The sequence below is a fragment of the Diorhabda carinulata genome, chromosome 2 (assembly GCF_026250575.1).
Source record: "Diorhabda carinulata isolate Delta chromosome 2, icDioCari1.1, whole genome shotgun sequence".
Classification (NCBI taxonomy): domain Eukaryota; kingdom Metazoa; phylum Arthropoda; class Insecta; order Coleoptera; family Chrysomelidae; genus Diorhabda; species Diorhabda carinulata.
This window is the reverse complement of record NC_079461.1, coordinates 14,146,762-14,170,761: the sequence shown is the minus strand read 5'-3', so window position 1 is coordinate 14,170,761 and position 24,000 is coordinate 14,146,762. Positions and strand designations below refer to the sequence as shown.

At 31.0% G+C, this 24,000-nt stretch overlaps 1 protein-coding gene across 1 annotated transcript in view; it reads right to left on the bottom strand.

Annotated features, from left to right (window-relative positions):
* Positions 1–24,000, bottom strand: part of LOC130890685 (E3 ubiquitin-protein ligase CBL-B) — a 170,095-nt gene that overhangs the window by 106,482 nt on the left and 39,613 nt on the right. The window lies entirely within an intron of this gene.

The following is a 24,000-nucleotide window of genomic DNA, read 5'->3' as shown; positions in this document are numbered from 1 at the left end:
CAAGAACTTGAAATTAACCACAGAATACATCTAGGATGGGCGGCCTACGGGAAGATGCGACACGTCTTCAACTCCAACCTACCCCTCAAACTAAAAACCAAGGTTTACATGGAATGCATTCTCCCAGTAACAACCCACGGATGTGAAACATGGGTCCTAACAAAGAAAATCTTGAATAAATTAAAGGTACATCAAAGATCAATAGAACGGAAAATGATAGGAATAACGCCTTAAGACCATAAAACCAATGAGTGGATAAGAAATAGAACCAAAATCGAGGACATAGTGAGGCGAATAGGTAGTCTTAAATGGAACTGGGCCGGACATGTTGCTCGAAATAACACCAACTGGAGCGGAAAAATAACAAGATGGAGACCTTGGGGGGAGAAAAGAAGCACCGGCAGACCACAACAAAGATGGTATGATGATATCAAGAGAACAGCCGGACTTAACTGGTACCAAGTGGCACAGAACAGGGAAAACTGGAAAAATATGAGAGAGGCCTATATCCAAAGGATAGAAAACGGCTAGAAGAGAGAGAGACTGATATTTCAGGCTGAAAACTGGATTCAAAAGCTAATTTGACCTCATCACTTATGCAACAGCGTTAGGTAGTGCCATTTTATATAATAAACTCAGTTCGTTTTCTCTTTACTGAACTTTTACTAATACATCAACAAAATTCAATGGCAATAATGGAACTTTTATTTCAATTACGATGATAAGGGGCGGGCTATAACTAATATTCCTTAAATCATTTTCAAAAAAACCATATAATAAAATTAAATGCCTTGTGTGTTCTAATCAAAAATATCCCAAGAGTGTATTAAACTATGAATACATGCAGTAATTTTAATTGTCGAGTCGTTATTGTGCCAATAACACCGCAACTGTGTCTGGAGACGATGAACATAATCTTTACTACATATTTCGCTTTAGTGAATGTACCGTACCTGCTTATTGAAATATTTTTGAATGTATCTTTTTTTGCAAAAAAGATTATATTTTTCTCCTCATATCTCTAATATGATAATCATAGAAAGTTTTTTCATCGATCATTCTCTTAATCCCATTGATCTGGTTTATTTAGTATTTGATTAATAGGAATATTTTTTCTTTCACCACGAATCGTTTGATTAGTATTGAAGTAATTTTATTTCTTCAAGATGCTCTAGATTCAGTCGAATGCACATTTCTTTTTGGTGCTTACAAAATTGATTCTGCGAGAAAAATATTTTTCATCTAATTAATTCCATGCCACTATTTTATTTTAAATTTTACTCACGCTATTTTATCTCAAATTTTCTCAAAAAAAAAAATACTCACAACGTTTTTGGGTTTTTGTATTGTGATAAACAGATTTTCCCAAGTTAACAAATATCTCGTTTAACTGAAAATTGAATTTGAAATAAATAAATAAATACCTTGCTTAGCAAGACATATTTTTTGTCTTGTCTTGTTCTTCTTATTCATACAAACAGTATTTAATCACAAAACGAGCTCAATTTACACAGTTATCTTACTTAATTCATTTATTTATACACTAACTATTCACTAACATTTACACGCTTAACTACTCACTAATATTTACTTTATGTACACATTTTACATCTAATTTATTTGAATACATCGTTTTGTTCACTTTTGTATTCACTTGTCACTGTCTGGATGTATTCACTCACCATCTCCAAATGTTGGCCGACTCACGGCAACTAGATTCTCGCTTTATATGTTAAAATTATCTTCTGGAAGTTTTGAATTATTGAAATCTCTATAGATTGCCGTAACCAAACACAAAGGAATTTTAAAAATTAATCTATAAAAAAAATCACAAATAAAGGTAAACAGACCTTCAGAAATAGGTATATAACATATTAGAATAGTACGGGTCTATATCAGTTGGCGAGTAACAACATTGTCATTGCGTATAATAACATTTGGAGTATATGGATACACAAACTTGGTGTTCTTTTTTATTATTATCAACAAAAACATTGACGTTTCGAGACTTTTCCCACTTTACTAGATTATTAGTTTATCACCACAGACATCCGTCACAATATCATCAAAATATGTGAATTGCTCTATTAAAGTTTTATCCCTTTGCAGTTCCAGGCGGCTCTATGATTGCTTAGTTATGGCTAATTGTATAGCTACATTCCTTCGCTCATGATCTCTTGTTTTAAAACGACTTTGCAACATTAAACTAAGAAATGCTTTAATCAAGTAGCCTGTAATAGTGTTTCTTGCAACAAGGTTGTTCTTATTCCATTCGGGTGATGGTTTTCAGCAATATCCTTATCAATAACGTTCAACACATCCAATTTGGAATTTTCTTGCACTGTACTTCTTATCATTGAACGCAATAAAATTCCTTTTAGAATTTATATTATCCATTTTTCTTTCTAGGAATTTCGCAGCACAGTAAATTTAAATGTTGTCTTTTACATCAACTATTAAATATTAAACTATTGAAATTTCGTTAGGTTTAAGGTATAAACCGTTTCATATATTAGCATCAACCGAATTCGAAAAATATTATTTCTCAGGTCATAACCTACGGAAAAGGTCCGTACGCGTCTTTACCCAAATTAGCCATCTTAAACCTCTGGAAATTTCTAGAATACAATTATAAAGCATTACCTTGCCAGGTGGGGAATAATTACGGCCTATAGACTAGAAGAAACTAATGTTAAAAAAGTTTCGTAGACTATTATAGGATTTCAATCATCTTATTTATTTGTTTTATTTTCCAACACCTATAACCAAAAGAGATTTTATGAATCTATCAACCTAAGTAAAAACAAACGAAGAATATTAACGAGGCATTGTAAATTCAACGGACACCTGGACGCTTTTAGTTTAGCATTGCATGCAACGTGGAAGACGAAACATATATCCACAACCTCTCGAAGTGTACGACACTACGAAATTCAGAGCATTACACCTGAAATAGAAAATGAGGATCTTTGCTAGCTAGAGTCTCATATCCTGAATTTTCTGAATAGCGTGGAAATAATACATCAGCAATAAACACTGATCATTCACACTGTCACAACAGGAATAGCTGATGCCCATTTAAAAATGACCTCCGTTGAGTAAGCAAATACCATATTGCCCTGAACTTCCGTGTACAGATTTATTTGCTTTGTAAAATTATTTGTTTGTTTTTAAACCTTATCATTTTCAGTTACTCAGTTCTCAGTTACTACTTGAAGAAGTGCCGACATTTTATCACAGGAAACGTGCATTTGTTGGTTTTTTGTTCGACTATGCAGAGTTTTGCTGTGTAGGTAGGTGGTAAATAGAATGTAAAAATGAGCAGGATTTTCTCTAAAGCTCTTTACATCCAATGAAGAGTCAATCGATGATTTACCCCACTGTCACTGCTTTGACGAAAATCAGCTGTTTTCTTAGATTATATTATATAAATCCTTTAGATCACAAACACCCCAACTGTCATATATAAAAAAGTTTTTGTACCTTATCAGCCATGTACTTTAAAAAATTTTGTCAAATGACCGATATAGACCTGTATACGATAACTTGGGACCCCCGGTATATCTTGTCTAGTTTTGATTAATGATCTTATAACAACAGGATGTCTCATTCATACAGCATATACAGAAACCTGGCTATGTATTAATACCATATAAACAATTAATGAAGGGATTGCTTTTAGTCAGTCAACGCCTCCTCGATGCTCCTACGCCGCGCCGTTTGTTCTGTTTTTTACAGATAATGATTTCTCTGTTAGTAGAGTTTTACCTGATCTAAATACATACATAAAACTACCTAATGAAAATAAATGATTCAGATGCGTATTTACGTAATGTTTTCAGTTGGTAAATTTTTATTAAAAATACATTCTATAAGTGAAATTAGGTTGATGGCTGTTTATAAGCTACAAGGATCGTTCCAGTGAATTCCATACATACAATATAATTAAGGCACTATTAGGAAATGATCATTCAAAAAGCCTGTTTATATAAATTGTTCAGGACATGTACAACCAGATTGTTAAAGTTTTGCCATTTTACGATAGATCCAAGTTGAAGCTCATTAAATTTTTGTATTGCATTTCATATTACGTTACATAGAGCTCGTGCTGAATCGACGAAAGCACACTTGGATGAATAATAAAGGGGTCGAGATGGGGGGAACTTTTCTTATTTAAGCTTTGAAGTGAATTTGACAAGATTTGTGATCATAGAAAGTTGAAACGGTAATATACGAATATTGTTTGAGAGAATGTGACTTATAATAATATGACTTATAATGATGATAACGTTGGTGTTATAGTATTGGATAAATATCCAATTTTGAACGTGTGTTGGTATCTCTGTGACTTATTAAATTTATTCCTTTTAACTTAAAAGTTGGCAGCTACTGATAATAGATCAATTCGTGATTTAAGGAGTATAACCAAAGACACATATCGACGACCTAAATGCTATAACACTTATGTACAATTTTTCTTGAAAATAGGTTTTCACCTATTTTGCCAAAATAGTTTTAACACTAAAATCTGTAGGTGCCAATACCTAACCCACAAAATATTTATGCAATTCTTCCTATTAGAATGAATGTGCACGTGTTTACATAAACTTCTGGCCAGTGAGAAGGTGCCAGCAATCATGGTTCAAAGTTATCCTAAAGAGAACGGAACTACTAAGAAAGTAATAGTAAAGCTTCTGATTATGAAAAAGCAGTAGAAAATTATATAGATCTTAATAATGACTCTGATTATGAACCAGAACAAAAAATTGATTAGAAGATCTCAAAAATGATTCTGATAATGAAATTCTCAATGAAGAAAATTATAGTAACCCTAGTTTGCAAACGAAAGAAAAACGGCAAAGAAAATAGATGTTAACCAACATAAATAGAAGGGAAATTTAAATGAGATGAAACGCATGAGAGTCATACAAAGGATATACAAGATATAGTAAAATTTGAAAAAATAATATATAAAGGGAAGAAAAAGTGATGGAACAAAAAAAGAAAGGAAAGAAATGAAAACTAGGAAACAGTTTTTCTACCCTTATTTTAAGGACTTTTTTTTATATCGAATACTGTTTATATTGTATAAGAATTGTTTTTATAATTATTTCAAATCAATAATGATTTTATGTTTCCAAATGATAGTTTGTGTATTTTTTGTAATTCTTACAATACTCATAATTTTATTTGATCAATATTTCAATCAACGTCTCTATAAGTATTGAATTTTGAAATCTATGAATTTAAAGTTTTGACAAGAATTTATACAACTTAAAGCCCCTACAAATCTCAATTAATTATGTTCCAGACGATGAATACAAGAGTATTCAAAATCTCGAAAAATATATTGAAGTTAGTCCACTTTGTTGTTTCATTGCCACGTTCCCAATAAGAAATCGCTCATAATATAGCTGACAAAGGCTTTATTACAATATATATATATATATATATATATATATATATATATATATATATATATACTCTTATGTTTCAAAATCATGATAATTTTTTAAAGATAAAAATTTAAAATTAGTCGAAGTATCAATTTTCATCTATGTTTTAAAAATTATTAAAAAAAAACTAATTTTGGAATAGAAGGGACCTAAAATCGAAAATATTTACATTTGGTAATATTTAAAAATATATATAAATTTAGTTTTTTATATGTTAGAGCATAAGCTCCTTTTTAATCAAATCTGCTCCTCCTACTCATTTCTTCTTTAGTAATTTCCATGTATGTTCCCACTTCCTTCCTCATTTTATTTTTTTTGTTCTGCAGTTCTACAGCTACCAGTCGAAGTCGAAGCGAGTTGATCAGCACACTACTGTTTGTTTAATCCACGTCGAGCTTATCGCACGAAAATATTCCCGAATTAATTCCATTTTTTGACTGAAATGAATGTTTCAAATATCTGTAAACAATTAAAAAAGCACTCCTATAACAACACGTTCTGAGTACGTTAAGTAGCAACCCTCGTAGACGAATTTGAAGTCTCTTATTTTGGTAATCTTCACAGTGATTTAGCTGGGATATTGCGGCTCAGAATTGAACAAAAATATCATTGTAGTAGAATTTTAATTAGTTGGTATTGCCTCTTACGAAATAATAGGGAAAGAGAATTTTCAAACGGTGAGCATGGTTCATAGTGGCACCGCAGCAAATTGGTGAAATATTAAAATGAATGGGGGGGGGGGATATAAGGGAAAGGAAAAATCGACAAATTCATTTTTTAGGTTTTTGAAGTGAATCTGTGATAAGAGCTATAACAATTAATTAAATAGGAAATCTTTGTAACTTAAAAAGCAGCGAGCTGATTGAGATGTTATAATTTCAATGTTGAGATGTCAAATTAATATTGGCCTATCCCAGCAATGTGTATGAACGTTGAGGAAATAATATTTACCTGAATCCCCTGCCAATAAAATAAATTACGGTGACTCGTACCATCAAAATACTACAAGAACGTGATCATCATATAGTTCACGTCAATTTGGACATGAGAAAAATTGTTGCAAAATGGATCCCCAAATGTTTCAATGTTGACCAAAAGCGTTCAAGGGTAGAAGCATCGCGTTCGATCTGTGCTCGATTTGAAAACGATGTAGACTTCTTAAACCGAATTGTTACTATGGATGAGACTTGGGTACATTTCTACGATCCAGAAACAAAGCAACAATCGAATGGCGACACTCTGGTTCTCCAATTCTCCAAGACCTAAGAAGTTTCGTGACGAAACATCTGCTGAAAAAGTTCTTGCTTCAGTTATTTGGGATTTCCATGGAGTAATCATGATTTATTTTTTGGATAAGGACAGAACAATAACTGAAGATTAGTATTCGACATTACTAATCACTCTACGGGAAAAAAGAGAACAGATGCGGAAAGCTATCCAAAGGTGTTTGGTTTTGCAGGACAACGCCACTGCACACAAATCTCATGTTGCCATTCGTGATTTATTGTTTGAATTACTAGAATACCCCTCTTATTCACCAGATTTGGCTCCGTCCGACCATCATCTCTTTCCTCAACTGAAAAAAAGTATGAAAGGTCGTAAATTGTCTTCCAACGAGGAGGTAATAAAAGCTGTGAAGGTCTGGTTTACAGAGCAAGAACATTTAAAGGTCTCTAGACGTTGCAGGTTCGCTGTAATAAATGTATCAAATTAAGAGGAGAATATGTTGAGTTGAAATATTTTGACATTGAAATTTTGTTTGGTTCTATAGTACGCTAAGAATTTTTCAATATATTCTCGTAAGAGCAAATGTGTAGTTCCATAATATTTATTTGAAAATATCGTAGAGGAAATACTGATGGTTGTTTATCTAAATCACATAAGAGTTTTATTGGTTGATAGGTAAACATTAATATTTCTGCTTTATTGTGCTTATATAGCCAACTAACTATAATCTTCAAACGATAAAGATTTATCAAAGTACGTCGAATAAAAACTTTCTCAGAGTTTTCACGAGCAGTTGTAGCGTTCTGAGTTTATCCATTCATAAATTTCAACTACTTTTATCGGGCGCCTTTATAAAATTGGACGTGAAATAAATGGATTCGCGATATCTTCTTATTTATTTCTCGTTTGTTGATTTCTTTTCATCATATCAAATTATTATTTATTGTGCTTTTATTGTATGTTGTTACAATTCCAATGCTGCACATAACAAAGTTTACGGTAAAGTATGAACGTGTTATGAATTTTATAGTGTGAACAGTTAACCGAAAGCGCTTATTTATTTCTAAAATGGGTGTTAGTGGTATTTTAAATTATGATAAGACCTATTCTACGATAATGTAGATTTATAATATATTAATAGATTAATAACGAAACAATTGAAATGAATTTGTTCCCATAAAATAAAAGTTTCTTCTAAATTGAACTCTATTTGCGTACATTTATTCTCTTATCCTTCGTATTGCTGCCCTACGGGAAAACAAACTCAATAACTTTGTTGAATATCATCGAAGAGACAAGCATGATAATACGTTGTATTTCTCAATATTCCCAGTTTATGTTTCAATCAAAGTTTTTTGAAAACGCCACCGTAGAACTACTTTTTTATTATTTTTAACTGGCCTCTCCGTGGTTTTCAGTGTGCCTTCTTAAAATTGATAAAATTCTGAATCAAGTCATATTCACAACTAATGACATTCTCCGGATTGTTCTTAACAAATTAAACCTAAGTACTCGGTTCTTACGAATACGAGTTTTACGAATTCTTATTGTCTTGACTGGAAAAAATTTTGTTGTTCACGATGCGTTTCTTTAAAACTCAAAGGAAATCGTCAGAAATTACATGAATTTATCTTTCGTTTCCAGGTAGAAATTATTTTTAGAAAAGTTTTGGCTATGTTTTGTCCTCACTTCCTGTACTATAGAAGGTCCGTTTGTTCTGTACCGTTTCATTATGGGATATAGTTAGTTATTCTCTATTTCTCATCAAGCGAAGTAGCTTACTTTACAATTATATATAAGGTAGAGCGTTGATTATATCCAAACGTCAATTATTCCAGCGTTCGTTTATCGGAACCGGTTTTTATTATTTGGAATAAAATTAAACAAAAATAAAATTATTTTCTAGAACGTCTATGACGGAAGACATTATTAATTATTTCTCAGAAATATGCATTTATTTCTGTGAAAGCCTTTCCGTTCATTTGACTGGTTGTGGATAGTTCGTTCAGTTTCACACCATTCGGGGTTGGTAAATAAACGATAAGATAATCTTGACAGTGATCGTGAAACTCTGAAAGAAGAGAAAAGTTAATGGTTGAAAGTTGCTGTTTACAATTTGTTTTTCAGCAGCATAGTGGAAAAGAAAGTGAAATTTTTCTCCTTTTGAACAATTCTCTGTCACATCCATTATCTGAAACTTTGAATAAGGTGAGTGATATGTTTGAGGTGAAGTTATTGCCCCCTAATGTAACTTCTATGGTTCAACCTATGGATCAGAGCGTAATCAAGATATTGAAGAAATTTTATCGAAAACAGCTTATGCTGCTTTTAGGTGAGACAAATTTCGAAGAAACAATTTTTTCTTCGTACAAAAAAATCAATTTAAAAGACTGCAGTTATATGTTGGTCGAAGCATGGAATGTAATTAAAAGCTGTACCTTGCATAAGCTCTGGAATAAAATACTGAAACCATCCAAAGATGGAATGATAGTCCAGTCATTTAAGCTTAAATTAGGTAAGAATCTCGGAATTCGAGATACCCAGCTGTAAGTCTGTAAATAATTGTATATTTACACCCTAAAAGATGTCTCAAAACCTACATATGGTAGGGTGTACGCAACTATTAAATTTCAATATCAAAGTTCACAAAAATCGGCTATTTGCGCTTTTTTTGTAAATATCTCATTTCCTATCGGTTTTTTGCTGTTTGTATTTCTTATCAATATTGTAGAATACAAAATTCTCTATAAATTTTGTTAGAAAAATTTTTTATATGGTGAACCGTTTTCGAGATAGACAGTGGAGAGCGCGCGGTCACAGGATCACTTCAGGTCAACCGGTGCAGTTATAATAGGATAAGATATTGATTTACTTTTTGCATTTTAATTGGGCGTACACTGTCTTACGAACAAAAAATTTTCTTTGAAAATGTTGGGAAAGGATATATAAAAACGGAGATATACTCGACTTAAAGTTTTGATAATTATCCTCATTCCAAAACACATATTTTATTTCTGCACGCATTAAGTAGCTGTAACACGATTTCTGCGCTTTTTAGAAAGGGAAAAAATAATTTTTGAAAGTTTTTGAGAAACTGACAAATTTGGATGAACTAGCTGCAGCATTTGAGGAAGAAAATTGTTCGGCGCAGAGATTATTAGAGAGTGGAACTCAAACCTTATTAGCATTCTATAATACTCCGAAATCTTTGAAAAGTCTCGATCATCTTCGTTATATGCATTACGTCAAATCTACAAAACTTAATAAACCTGTACAGCTTTCAAATATTCCACCAACAAGTGCAGCTGCTCACCAACATTTCAAACGTGTATATTATCAAGTTCAAACTTGGTTAGGACATGATTTGGAACCCCAGGTATTTACCACCTGCTTCAGAAGATTTGGTAAATACAATTTTCTGCAACTACAAAAGTTCATGTGATTCGCGATGCGGATGCAGGAAAGCATGTTTGCAATGCTCTTTAGCTTGTGGCCAATGTAATGGGCAAGTTTGTCTCAATGCTCTACCATATCCGAGCGACATTAACGAAGACGGAACGTTTGACCCAGAAATCATGGAAGAACTTAAGATAAATGTCGTTGAAGACGATAATGAAGACCAGTTTGAAAGTCACCAGCAGCCAGACGACTACGATGAAGAGGAAGAAGATGATTAAAATTATAAATTGTAGTTTTTGTACCCTTTATTCCATTTTTTTTTACTTTCAACAAAAATAAATGTATTGAATGATATTTTTTAATAAAAAGATTAATTCATAAATTATTTGTTTTTTTCTCATCATGTAAGAAGTTATTAATATCAATTAGGTTAAAATTCAAATATAATTCCTATATTTTTATTAACAATTCTGCAATTACATGGGCAAGTAAGTGTTGTTAAATAAATTAATACTGAATAAAAAGTGGATAGGCTAGGAAAAAAATGTTAAAATATAAAATAATAGTTAATAAAAATTGACAAATATTTATTATCATTGATTTATCGATAGTTCAACAACTGAAGTGATCCTGTGACCGCGCGCTCTCCGCCCTCTATCTCGAAAACGGTTCACCGTAAAAAAATTTTTAAAACAAAATTTGTAAATAATTTCGTATTCTACAATATTGATAATAATAAATAGCAAAACACCCATAGGAAATGAGATTTTTACAAAAATAGTGCAAAAAACCGATTTTTGTGACCTTTGACCTTGAAATTTAATAGTTGCGTACACCCTACCATATGTAGGTTTTGAGACAACTTTTAGGGTGTCAATATACAATTATTTACAGACTTACAGCTGGGTATCTCGAATTCCGAGGTGAACTTACTATAATAACTGAACTATGAATGATGAGGTTTCATCGGAAATTGTGGATGAAATGAGTAATATAAGTATTTTCGAGAATTGTGATAAAAACTACGTGTGAACAGTGATGATCTAGGCTTTCAGTTGCTGACGGACGATGAAATTGTTGAAAAATTAATACGACCTCACAGAGGCCGATGACGCAAATGAGGAACCAGAAGAATATGACTTGGGACCATCTCATAGTAAGAATTTCCAAGCATTGGATTTGATGTTCCGGTGGCTCGAATATCAGGAAGAGTCGGGCCCAGTTATCACAACCGAAGAGAATTAGAGATCTAGCTGTTATGAAGAGAAAGTCGACATTCAAGCAGACTATGATATTCTTAATGACTCAACTTTAATTTTGATATAGCTTTAATTAGATACACTTTGATTATTTTTTGCATACACTTGAATACATATTTTTTTTCTTTTCATTATGTACTTGTAGCTAAATTAAATAATTCATATGAATGTACAACTTGTTTCTTCACTTTGTACATACAAATATGTTTATATAAATAAACTTTTTTTCAAATTTCTTATTCTTGATTTTCCTTATTATATATGAAAAATAAATGAATATAAATTTTTATTATCTAAACCACCTCTGACAACATTAGTTCGGATAATCGAGGCTCTACTATATAAGTTCCTATCAACTATTGGAAATATCTGATTGGTACAAAAAGTAAACAATCAGCACAGAATTTTTGTTAAGGACCATTTGTATTAGTCAATGCTGAAATATTTGACAAACATTAGTATCGTTGGTTTGTGCATTGGAAGGAATCAGAAAGTTTAATCGAGTTTCTGGATAATGTAGGTGACTACATAGTAATTCAAGAACTCTTGATGAAGGTGAAGAAGCAACTTAAATGCTTCAGACATATTTTATTCCAACTATTAGTCCACTGAATACTTTTCGCTTGAAAATGATGTATGAAGACATCACTACAGTTTTGATGAAACTAGGAATCATGTCAACTTGATTGAACTGAATCCTCAACAAAGCTCATGGTCCCAACTTTATTCTGCTTGTTCACTTTTATGAAAATTCACGTTATCAAATGAATAATTCATTAGCAATTTATTAAAACAATCACCTCAGAAATACAATGAACAAACATTACGTTCTTCAATTAATTAACTCCCTGCCAAATAAATTTTGTACTCCTTTGAGGAAAGTGGATGAGCCTTTCTTCGTTGGACATTGTACGAGGATATTATTTCGTATAAGAAAAATCATTTTCAATCTCTTTGTATAAAAGCTCGTAGATGAAGTAGTTCCCAATTTGATCGAAACAGAGCACACCGATTGTTAAATAATCCGAATTAGTCTTAGTTTTTAATGAGCTGTTACGATAATTCTTGATTTAATGACTTTGAATCAGTTCTCACCCAGAATTTTATTTATTCGATTTTGAAATTGAAACATATCCTTATCTCCCGTTAAAGAGAAAAAAATATTTTTAAAAATATTCATAAAAATACTACAATAATAAAATGAGGTATCTACGTGTATGTTAGGTCAAACCAAATGGTCGGCAAGGGTTTTTATAATCTGCAATTGATATTGGAAAAACTATAACTGATTCTTGAAGTTATTCTATTTGTTACAACTAATTCCACTACTCTAAAAAAATCATTTAAAAACTTGAAACTAAAAACTTTGTTTCACAAAGAATTTAGAACCAGCCTTCTTACTACGGAACCGTTATTTAAACATTTCAGATAAAATTAACAAGCCTTAATAAAAACAAATCAATATTTTTGGTTTCCTTTTTAGACCGCGACTATGCAAATGCCGCTATTTGGGTTCTTGTTTACATGATCAAACCGATCACGCCATTGCAACATTTTGTCTAATTTTGCTCAATTATAAAATACGGATTTCATTGTAATCATGAATTCTAGAAAATTATGAGTAACGGTTTAACCCACATAGTTTTATTCCAAATTGAAACATAGTAGAAATTTTCTCAATATAATAAAATTATTTAATTACATAAAGAAGACAAAGAATCAATTAATTATAGTAATGTCTATTTGAAATTGCCGCACTTTTTATATTTTTGATAATTTGTCAAAAGGTGATTAACATAAATTTTTTTATTATCTGATTTTTACAGCAATTTTAATTTACAGTCAAATTAATTTCAATATACTCCCTAGAGATACTCTGGGACACCCCCTACGCTGTTCGCAATATTTGTACGGCCTTCAACGTCAGAAAAAATTAGTTTCTGTAAAGATATGTCGTAAAATAGATACAATACATATAACTTACATAGACAGAATACAAAATTAAGAGCTGAAAAATTTCATACTTCAAATAATTCATTTGCTTGTATTTTAGCGCTTAAGATGAAACAAAGATGTATCGCCCTATATATCAAGTAATCTTATAAAATAATTGCAATAAAGCAAATATTTTTAGTCTTGTTATTGATTGTTCATGAAAATCATCGATGCCAGAATATCAAAGTTTCTGAATGCTATATCAATGTTTTTTTTTAATAGAAACGAGACACTATATAATTTATTTCAACATTCATTTAAGAATAATCATGATTTTAATTGAAACAGAAAAGTGTGTAATAATAATTTGGACAGCCTGGTGCCCAGTAAGCAGTTTACCGGGTGATAGTACCTCCAGCTTCAGACAATAATTGCTCACTGGATATAGAAGTTGCCATGACAGAAAAATATGTCATAGCTAATTTATGAAGTCTGGTAAATAACCCCATGTCATTCCACATCTCCAACGCATTTCCATTCATAGGAGTAACAGTAGAGGTCAGGAACATATGAAATTCTGTTTCTGCTTTAGTTTATCTTTCGTATTCTTTTTCACATTATTGTGCTTCAATATTGTATGGTACCATGGTAAGACTCATTTGCGCTCGTTTTTATGTAAAGTTAGCAACTACTTCATTTTGCGCTCGTTTATATTGCAGAGCGAAAGAGATACTACATAGAAAAATCTACGCTTGTGATTAAGAGAGATATATGTTTGTGCGTGTAGCTGATATCGTTCATGAAGATGTTATATCGAATTTTATGAACGATATATCGATGTTTCGTTTGCAAATCTAGATTTCACGTCTACTTCTACTACTTCAATAAAAGAAAAAAGATTTATTTTGGGATAATTTCCATATTGGACAAACTCGTGGTTTGAATTATTTGTTTTGATAATTGATAGCACTAAAATTAGTATCAGAAACTTTAAATATCTAATATTATAAACCGGAATATAAAATTAAATGTGGCCTGTAATTATAATTTCTTATAATAATTTCTTTTTGCGATAATTTATAAAAACTTATACTATAAAGACAATGTTTCCATAGGCCATAAATAAATCGCAGTGAACGTAAAGTTTCTAAGTAATATTAATAATAGATATTTATGTCACTTTGTATCACTTGATACAAAATTAATTTTGTGGTATATTTTTTGTACATATTCACAAAATTTGAAACATTGAGATAAATGGTTAATATAGATATTAAATAATAAGAGTCCCAACTAAAATCCTTGAAATTACATGGATGGATTACATAAGATTTATCACTCATGTAAGATTTTAACCATGGGAGTAAATTACCAGATATACAGACAGCAGCAAGTTTATCGAATAAAACTGTAGGGTCAGTATATATAGCATATATATAGAAGTATTCGCTACAAATGAAGAGGCGTGTTTCAACCAAAAAATTTTTCATAGTTCTGTTGCTTCTCATTAATAATGTGCTTAACATCTGTAATCAAGTGCTGATAAATAATTGACTCGAATAATTTAGATACAGAACGATCATTTTCCGCTAAATATTTACTACCGGATTTAAAGCTAGTAAAAAAGTCATCGCACTCTCGGCATGAAAGACTAAAGCGCATTTTTTACTTTTAGCAATCAGTTAATATTAACATAAATCTTAATTCATAGAAGGGAGTTTCCATGAATTTATTTAATCATTTTGTTCTCATTTTTTCTTGACAATTCTCATAATACTTCATTCATTCATAAATAAAAAATTCAATGTCGCAAGCCTTTAGTTTTGCAAAGACTCTATCGATTGTTGTGCTTGCATGTGTTGTAGCTCCTCTTAAAGATACTAAATAAATATTTGGTGATTGTTGAGAGATCTTGATTAGAATCTCTATTTTTAATGAAATTTTTTATGGGAAAACATCATTTTTTGTTAATTTAATCAATTCTTTCCTAATAGTGCCCAACATTTCTCTAATTTTGGCATATCTACAGCTATACAGGAGTTAAATGCAAACAACCTGAACTCGCTACATGTTTCCCGAGAGAAGATATCGCTGCTACAGACAGACAGACGAACGGAGGAAACACTAGCAAAAAAAGGAACTATTAACGGTGTTATTAACTGTTATCTTCCAGAAATTCCAACTTAATAATTAAGACGTTTTCCACAGATTGGGAAAGAGCCTTCTATTTTGAATTTATTTAATAATAAGTACAATGATTTTGCTTAAGAGGATGTGATACGGAAATATATCATTAATATTAGTATTATGAGTTAAAGTGGTATTGTTGGGATTGGAGATCAATTATCCATAAGCTGTTAAACTTATTAACATTTTGTTTTTATTTGAAATTTTTAGCTTTTTATTTCTAATTCTCCAAAACAAATTGTGAAGATTTACGTTTGAAATATTTTCTATTAAAATTCTTGAATTCTGTTAAAAGGGTTAAAAAACGACATAAATATACATTTGACATTAATTTGATAATAGGAAATTATCGACATAAAGGCGATTTTATTAAAACCAACTTAACTTTCCCTTATTTTTTTATGAGGTCGACTTTAAAAAATGGAGTTAACGGAGCATTGTCGCATTTGACACATAGCTGGTATTTCTAGCCTAAAATTTTGTCTAAATAAACTTGGTGGATATTAATAACACAATCTCGTCCTTTTAGCGAAACAAAATCTTTTGAATTTCGACATTGTATACAAATCAAAAATGGAATAAAACTAAACTATAAACACAGGGAATTTGGTTAGGTTAGGTTAGGAATAGAGATGTGTCGATACCAAAATTTTTCGGTTCTCGATACTGATACAATCGATGTATAAATAGCCACTTGTAAAAAAATATCCTCTTACTAGAAACTTATTCATAATTGGTTTGAACAACTTTCAAACCAATTTTAAAATATCTATGCCTATACAGTGATGAATGAGGCAATTACGCAAATAAAAAACAAACAATGGTTTAATAAACATTTATTCTGAGATTTAATTGGACCAATCCTTAACAGAGGGAAACACATGGTCTACGTTAAGCTCTTTGGTTTTTTGGTTATTGTATCAAAAATCAAAATCATTTTCCAAGTTATTTTAAAAGCAGGATTTTTCTACACTCTACACCTAATATATCGAAGACGATATGGAACTATTTTGTCGGCGCAGTTGTTTAAGTTCATTTTCGATACCGATACCATGTCAAAGAATCGGTGGTATCAAGAACCGGTGTCAAGAATCGACTTATCCCTATTTAGGAATTATATATTAAAATTAATATTATTATTAATATTATATTAATTTTTGAATAAACATAAGTCATGTAGACAACTAGCCATCAATTAAAAAAAAAGAACAATAAAACGTAATGGCTTCCTTTACCACAAGGCGGCACTAACTTCATTAAAAGCACTTTAATAATGACACCTTGTGCGCGTGCGCAATGGTCGGATATATCACAAAATCGATTTTATTAAAATCGTTGATCCGATAATATTTTTGAAGAATCTATCATAATATATCAATTTCGTTCTAATATCAATAGCTTTTCCAGGCCAATTTCTAAAACTGATTACAGTCGATAAACCATTTGTTTATGAAATAGATTCGAAATTATGAACGATTTATTTTTTTAATTTACATTTTGGTGAAAGGTTCGGTAATGTCAACTGAATGGAAGAATAAAACGTTTTAATACAAAAGTTTCTTTCATTATTAGGCAAAGAGTTATGATTGTCTTCTTATCCATTTGTCTAACATCATATTGTCAATATAAAGGTGTATTTTATCGACATCAACCATATATTTTTTGATTAATAATAAGATACACAAAATCTTTATTCTACGATTTCTTTATCCAGTATTCTAATATTCAAAGGATAAAAAAAATTCAATTGAATTTATTTAACAGAATTTTTTCAATTTAAATTATGAAAAAGGTACAATGGTTATTCTGCTGTACTTGTAGCGTTTAACATGCATTCTTTTATACTACCCATTGAAGCGCCTATTCTTATAACCAGACTACTGATTACGTAAGTTTAATATCCGTCTTATCAGTAATAATTATTAAGTATTGGATTTGTTCCAAAACTACTTGATCATGCGCGATACGAAAATTTCGTTCCTTTTTCAGTACCAGTACCAGATGAGAAAAAATGTTTCGAATAAAGTTTAGATCATACGGATCCGCGCATGTCAACACATATTTTAGATCGTGGTTTCTGCTTTATTAGATTGAAAAATATGTTTGAGATTGATATAGCTTATTTAGTGGGAAGTGGAGATTAAAGTGAATGGTCCAGTGAAACCATATAAAAACAAAAATGATGATTATTTTTTTTACCCTACCTGTGTAAAAGGTAGTGTTCCAGCAGCAATTCTTGGGACATTAACAAATTCGATGAATCGATCAGAAAGAAAAGAATGGAATGGAGCATCGTCCTGTTGACAAGTATATAAGAAAAATAGTAGATCTTTAAGATACGTTCAGTGTTTCAGTGTTTTTTGCACAGTCTCACCTCAAATTTTCGTCCGTTCTGCAACTGATTATAAGGACCTTGTGGGCTTTGTATCAACAGTTCCTAAAACTCCAACTTGAGCTTTTCCTCTCTGGTTTTTATTTTTTCAATTCCACCGAACTACTTTTGTTATAAAATCAAGTACCGAGAATTTACTTTGGATTTTTGATTTCTTTCATTAAAAAGGAAAATTTTTTCTCGCGAATTTTTGAGAATTTTCGTCAAAAATCCGCAACCAAGAAATAATTTTCGCAGATCAATTCAAACTTGTGAAAGTTTCGTTACAAAAATTGTATAGGTACTATAAAATAATAATTAAAAAAAAAACAAAAAACCCGCCTGCATGGATAACTACAATTGAAAATCAACTGAAAAGACTGAAACAAGAATTCAATGATAAGGTATTTTAAAAAAATAATGATTAGGTACTTAAAACCAGAAACATAAATTGAAACAGTACCAAACCAATGTACCTGCATATTGTACACTTAGAAATATCAACACGGTAGTTTTTTCACTTTTTTGCAAGATTATAAACAGAATTACATTCGGAGGCATGCACAAAGAGATAATAATTTATCATAGCATTCAATAGGAGTAATATTCCTTTTATTTTATAAAGTATAGAAATTTAGTCAAAAAAAACCTTACTTTATTCGCCGTTGAAGAAAAAACAAATCGATACCGAAATTTAAAAACAGTTAGAATTTTTAATTGATGTTACCAGTGTACTGAGTGTACCTATATTTAAGATAAAAATTAATATATATTAAACATAATTTAAGCTTCTACTATTATGTCATTAGCAAGTGACAGCTGTCACACCAGGAAAATTATCACTTATTAATTTTGCAGTTAGTAACCGAAACATTTTTCGAAGGATTCAGGCTGTTGTTATAGTAACCTGTCAATGTTAAGGCATCTGATTGGATTAAAATAGAAATTTTTTATAACGGAAAGTATGTCTATCTGTGGAAATTCGGGGCAACAGATATTCATTTAGAGTGTTTCTCTTAAAAATAAAATTGGGTATAAAATTAAAATAATATTGGAAAATTATTGTCAATAGTTTTATTTATATGGTAGTTCAGAATAGATTTGTTAATATTTTTATTGTGGCACACTGATGAAAATAAGTCCCAGAAAAAGCAATTTATGCCTAATGAACCACACGCACACCACTGTAGTTAATATACTTAATATTTCTCTTTTAAATCGGTCTTTAGCGGTAGGTACTCGACCAAACGGCATTTTTGCTGTTGCACGCTTTACGAACACGAGTTTGACATTTGGAGGAAGAAAATTGCTCAGAGAATACCTTATTTACTAGCCCATTTGTCAAGTCAGCCCATCCCACTTCTCGAATATTTCTCAATAACGATTTTTCTTCTAGATATTTCCAATTAATAGCATGTTACGTAATAAATGAAGAAAGTTGTGAACACAATATTCTTATTCATCCTAAAGTTATCAATGTTCCGTCAACTAATAAAAAGATTCACAAAAGTGAAGAAAAAAATAAAAAAATTAATATATTATCTAACGTGTTAGCTTTAAAAGTATAAGCAAAAAAATTTCGGGTCCAGCTTAAACTGTATTGAGAAACCCTGACATATGGGTCCTAAAGGTATTAAATAATCACTTTTCTAAGCATTATCTATTAATAAAACTCTGATTTCACTGTTTGGATCAGATTCCACAACAGAGTACTTTTTGTACCAGTGTGACTTGTAGTTTTGTGATCAGTTTTACAGTACTATTGACCACACGCTATTAACAAGTGTCTCTTCAAATGAAATACATTGTATTCCAAATCAAAACAGTTATGTTATCCAAAAAACAAAAAAAATGTGTACATTGACTATGGATTAGAACATACTGGATTTCGTGTAGAAAGAGGAAACAACTAACAATAATGAAAACAACAATAATTTCCTTTCTTCTTACTACTTCTACGTTGATAGCAATTTTATTGTAGGAATTGAATTAATATTGGAAAAACATCATAGATAAGCTGATTTGCTTTACTTAAGACAAACATGAGGCATTAACAAAAAATTTTACACCATCAATCTCTTACAATATCTTCCAAAACAATCCATAAAAAGCGCCGAGTTGCAATAGGGATTTTAGTACGAACTAAAACGATAAGCATCATGGGTCAGCATATATTTGAGAGAAGTAATATGCAATAACAAGATGAGAATATACAGAATATACATTCTAAGGTATGCAATGGAAACAAGAGTTGAAATAACAAAAATAAAAATGAGAACGACTGAAAAAAACGTTAAGAAAAAGTAAGCAAGGTTGGCAAGATCTTGTCGAAAAAATGATAAAGAACAGAAGGCCAAATTCGGCAAAAAACCAAATACTAAACACAAAAAGACCACTAGACAGACCAACCAATGGATGGTTTTGGAGCTAGAGCTCGGCGTTTCAAAAAGACCTCAGAAGGAGGCCAAATATTTGGAACTAAACAAGACAAACTCCTGGTAAAAGAATTTGGGAACTGCCGAAAAAGATATCAATTGGCAAATTGTGTACTTTTTTCGCATTGTAACGTATTGAGCTCTAATTCTTGACGTGGAATAGGCAGATAAAGATCGTGCTCCGCGTTCCCAAGTGGATAGCTGTGCAATGAATTTTCTAAAATAGGAGAAGCGTGTTTACGGATTAGAATAAAAAGAATAAGGAAGAAAGAGTAAATATTTTGAATCTTATAATGAAGTTCCAACAGTGAGCCCTACTGTTTAGTCTAAGTAAATATCTACCAGCTCCCTATTGTAGTTTGAAGATTAGCTCAAATTGAATCGCACTACACGTACCCCAAAAGGTAAGGGCATATCAGAGATTCGACTGAAAAGGGCATGAAAATAGTTATAATATATTAGGCCTGCTTTATTTTCATAATATGTTCATGACTTCTCTCATTTCATTTAAATAAACTAATATAGAATAAACACCAACTCCCCAGAAAGTACTTGTACAAATGGTGTAAACAGAGCTTTTTCATAAAATAAAAAAACAATATTTAAAACTGTACCAAAATACTCAGTCATTTATATTTGTTTTGTTATTGAAAACGTTTTTCCATTCTGATCAAATAATTTTGTAAACACAATACTTGTTTAATTAATTTTATAATACTTTATTACTTATTACATGAATACTGTATACATCACATCTTTGTCAATGCGCCCCTGTTTTAATCTTATATGTATGGACGTGATTTTATTTACGTGTGGTTTTTCTTGGGAGCGAACCGAGTATAGTTTTACTTCGAAATGAAGAGTTAGAATCAAAACAAACCCCTACGCTTCAGGAAGAATGATTTTATATTAATGACATAGTGTATTATCAAAATAATTTGTAATAATTATGACGTTATTCACATTTATATCGGGCAAACATCACAATACTTAGCAAATAGATTTGATTATCATCATTTCTTAATTCCATTGATTCAGCAACGACATAATAAACAGTATATCGAACCGATTTGTCAAAAATCTATACTTTTTTTTTGTAAAAACGATCAAAACATCATAATGACTTGTTTCTCCTTGATTGACCTAGAATAGTACAAAAAATGTAATAGTCCTGTAATTGCCAGAACGTTAAAAACTTCTAAAATATAAAATCTTAAAAGTAGGTAACAGAGATTTGTGAAATAAACAATTCAACAAAAAATACGCAGCACGATTTATACGAGACATAAATTTCCTCATTTTGGCAGAGTTCCAGTGCCATTCAGCAAAATCTCTCACGCACGCATACACAAACATAGACAGACGGAGAGTGAGTAGCGAGTTCACTCAATCAATATTCCATTCATTGACCGGCCCCAGTGGTTGCTGAGCCCGATTCACAAAACGGGAGAGACACGCTAACTTGAGTGGGATAACATTTTCAGAAATAGAGGTGGATGCGGTGTGTCGCTTTTGAATGGATTCCAAATTTTTACGGGATTGTTAGTAATGTAGAAATTGTCGGTCATTCATTTTATCATTGTTCATATGAAAATGAAAAAATAAGGAGTTCATTTCAGTTAGACTGAATTAAACGCACTGGCGTTATACAAACAAATGGAATGTATCAGTAGAATTAAATAACTCAATTGCTTTTTAAAAACAATTTATTTAGCAAACTGAGGATTTAATAATTTAAGTTACAAGTGGTTACACTATTCTGACAGGCGTACTAGAGGAATATCAAATGAATGAACCCAGTATTAGTTTTACAGGCTTCTTTATATATTAGTTCTTATCTTATACAATAACAATTATAAAATTAGATAAATATATTTATGGTTCATTATAGTCACATTAATAATAATTAAATAATAAATAATTGAAGACGATACCTTAATGGGGTTGAAGTTGAATTTATAAATCTGACAGAAATATTAAACACAGACAATTTATAGTGCCGATAACTTAATGAAGTTAGCGTTCATAATAATAAATAAGTAAATTAAAATATGTTGAGAGTAGCAAAAATATCGTCGGGAACATAGACATAAGATAAAATTTAGAAATAATGAAGATAATGCAGGAAAAAAAAGACAATGATATAGGCAAAATGGGCGGAGAGCACAAAACAAGCTCTCAAGGTTCCTTTCTTTTTGAAATGAATAGATTATACAGATTTTCCCTGTAAAAGTTACAGATTGTTAACCATTGGACAAGAATCGCCCCTGACCTTCAGATAATAGTGTAGAATTATTTGTTCCGTCAAACACACAACATAGATATATCTACGTTATCATTCATTGAAAATTTATAATGGTCGATTGTATAATTTAGAAAATATACTTGAATATAAGTTCTGATTACGCAACTTCAAAAGCCTATCACTCAGAAACGAGGAGTCGCATGATAATTTTTTTTATGTCACATTATTATTTTCACTTCATCTACTCACGAATTTTTTGCATCAAGTCCTGGAACATCCTGTATATGTTTTTCTCTTATTTGTTATAATTAAATTCTAATATTTAATTTGCTGAAATAAATTTTATTGACACGAGTAGAAAATTCAAAACTATTTTTTTACAATTAAACGAATCCCACTTACAATAGTGATATTTAGTGATACTTTCAAATAATAATTTTTTGGCACAATTGCATGAATTATTACCTACAATTTTTGTTAAAACGATTGCATGAATGTTAGTCTAAAAGGATGTTAAATATACACTTTGTAACAGTCAAATTTTGAAAATTCAATGCTGCAATATATTTTTATACAGTAAAGTGATTTTTCATTGAAAAGTCAGTCTCCCGCAAACCGACGTCGTACAATCTTTAAAGTAGGTACATTCAAAATAAGAAATTTGACCTACGTAATAATATATCAACAACTAACACCATGTTAATTATCAAACAAATCGCAGAAAAAGCAGCAGAATTAATTACGACATCGTCTTTATTGACTTAACTAAAGCATTCAATAAAGTACGCCGCACATAAAGTACTAAAGTACATATTCATGGAATATATGTAATAACAAAAAAGCTGAACTTGTATAATTTATAATCCATAACAGAATCAGAGGAGTGCTTGAAAACCAATCAAAGACAGCATATCCAGCAGCTCGACAGTTCCTGGGTAAAACATGAATATGAAACACCTTGGCTTAACGAAAGATTATTAACAAGTATTAACAATACAGAAAACAGAAGTCCCGGGAAAACACAGACTCCTCGAAATGTAGAAAGCAGTAGTACTGGGTACAGATCATATATGAGGATACATTGAAAAATTCTTAGCCTACTGTAGAACCAAACAAAATTTCAATGTCAAAATATTTTTTAAATCAACATATTCTCCTCTTAATTGGATACATTTATTACAGTGAACCTGCAACTTTTCTAGACCTTCCAAAAAAATGTTTCTTCTTGCTCTTCAAACCAGACCTCCACAGCTTTTATTACCTCTTCGTTGGAAGAAAATTTACGACCTTTTAAACTTTTTTTCAGTTGATAGTCGGACGGAGCCAAATCTGGTGAATAAGAGGGGTATTCTAGTAATTCAAATAATAAATCACGAATGGCAACATGAGATTTGTGTGTAGTGGTGTTGTCCTGCAAAAACAAACACCTTTGGATAGCTTTCCGCATCTGTTCTCTTTAATTTTTTCCCGTAGAGTGGTCAGTAAT